Raw genomic sequence first — 1,983 nt, 5'->3', positions numbered from 1 at the left:
ATCTGTCATTAAGAACAGACCACTTAGTGCTTAAAATTTAAAGTGCAATACTGGGTTAAAATTAATGACGGATCTTCCTTCATCCTAGCAGTATGTCACAATTAGCCAAGAATAAATGGACACATCTTTATGTAAAAGATCTGTATTGATTTTTTTTGTAGCTGCTCCAATAAGTCATCACAAACTTAGCTGCTCAATAAAACACAAACTCAACATCGTAGAGTTCCACAGGCCAGGCATCTGAATGAGGCTTCAGGCCTGACCAAAATCAACATGTCTGTAAGTCTGTGTGCTCTAGAGGGGAACCCATACTCTTGGCTTTTAGGGCTCTAAGAGGCCACCTGTATTCATGAATCATCTCAGTCTTTAAATGAATCTTTTTAGCCTCTGGTTTCTGTCATCACACCCCTCTCTGTCTCTCTGTCTCCCTGTCTCTCTCTCTTTCATCTTTTTCTTCCTGATGTTTACCCATTTGCTTCCCTTCTATAAGGACTCTTGTGACTATATTGCATCTATCTGGATGATGCAGGCAGTGTGTTCATCTCAAGACCTTTAGTATTACCTAAATGATTCTTTTACCATGTAGAGCAATATACTCCTGAATTATCAGACAAATGTCTGTCTATTATGAGATGGTTGTGATTTAATATATTTTGATATTTATTTTTATTTTCACAAGTTTAAGTGTACATGATTTTTTAAAATTTATTCACTTTACATCCTGGTTTTAGCTGCTTCCCTTGTCTCCTCCTGGTCCCACCCTCCCTCTCTCTTTCCCTCCCCTAGTCCTCAGAAAGGGGGAGCCCTTCTCTCTTGTCATCTGACCCCAGCCTATCAATTCTCGTCTGGATTGCCTACATCCTTTTCCTCTGTGGGCTGGCATGGCCGCCCCGCCAGGGGGAAGTGGGTAACATAGTTCATTTCAGAGACAGCACCTACTCCCCATATTATAGGGCTCACATGGAGACTGTGCTGCCAACAGAGCACATCTGAGCAGGGGGTGTAGGTCCTCTCCATGCATAGTCCTTGGTTGGTGCATCAGTCTCTGTAGGTCCCCCTAGGTCCAGATATGTTAGCCCTATTGTTCTCCTTGTGGAGTTCCTGTCCCTTTCAGTTCCTTCTACTGCACACCCTCTCATCCCTAAGTCTCCCTGTACTCTGCCCCAAAGTTTAGCTGTGAGCCTCAGTGTCCTTTTGATCTCCTGCTAGTTGGAGTCTTTCAGAGGACCTCTATGGTAGGCTCTCATCCTGTTCTTTCTCTTCAATTACTTCCGGCGTCTATTCTATCTGCCCTTCTGAGTGAGAATTAAGCATCTTTCCTAGAGTCCTGCTTGTTACTTAGCTTCCTTAGGTCTGTGGATTGTAGTGTGGTTATCCTGTAATATATGGCTAATATCACTTATAAGTGAGTATATACCATGCATGTCTTTCTGGGTCTAAAAGCAGTGGTTAGATGCCACAAAGTAGGTGGCAATACCTTATCCATAGACATATTGTTAGGCCTATGGGCCTTTTCCATCCTTGTCAAGGGGAGTGCTAACTTTATCTCCTTCCATACAACACTTGTTTTTATTTCTAAATCCACTTACTAACATGAAATATTTTGTTTTAAAAATTCAATTTTGGACAGATATGATTTTTTATCACAAATTTAGTCACAAATACTAAAAAGCAGTATCTAAAGGCTACAGAAAAATAAAAAATAAAAACAAACAAAAACACAATAAGTGGAACTAGATTAGATACATGAATTCAAAAGGAAACAAAATGACGTAAATTTTCCAAGTGCTTCATGAAACAACAAAATGGATGATGGTACATATTAGATCATGACATAATTAGATTCCTTTGGTTATATTGAAAATCTAAAGAAAATACTTTAATTTAAAATAAAAATATACCAGAGGTTATTTACTTTAGAGATCAGATCTAATAGAAAGGAATTAGATGGCAAAACAATATTGTATTAGAGGCTACATAATT

The 1,983-nt window shown here is 39.0% G+C and overlaps 1 non-coding gene across 1 annotated transcript; it reads right to left on the bottom strand.

Annotated features, from left to right (window-relative positions):
• Positions 1–1,437: 1,437 nt before the first annotated feature.
• On the bottom strand, positions 1,438–1,563 carry LOC127200903 (U6atac minor spliceosomal RNA). The gene has a single exon (XR_007832121.1). It is a non-coding gene; the product is annotated as a U6atac minor spliceosomal RNA (small nuclear RNA).
• Positions 1,564–1,983: the final 420 nt, after the last annotated feature.

The sequence above is a fragment of the Acomys russatus genome, chromosome 16, assembly GCF_903995435.1.
Source record: "Acomys russatus chromosome 16, mAcoRus1.1, whole genome shotgun sequence".
Classification (NCBI taxonomy): Eukaryota; Metazoa; Chordata; class Mammalia; order Rodentia; family Muridae; genus Acomys; species Acomys russatus.
This window is presented reverse-complemented; position numbering and strand designations above follow the sequence as displayed.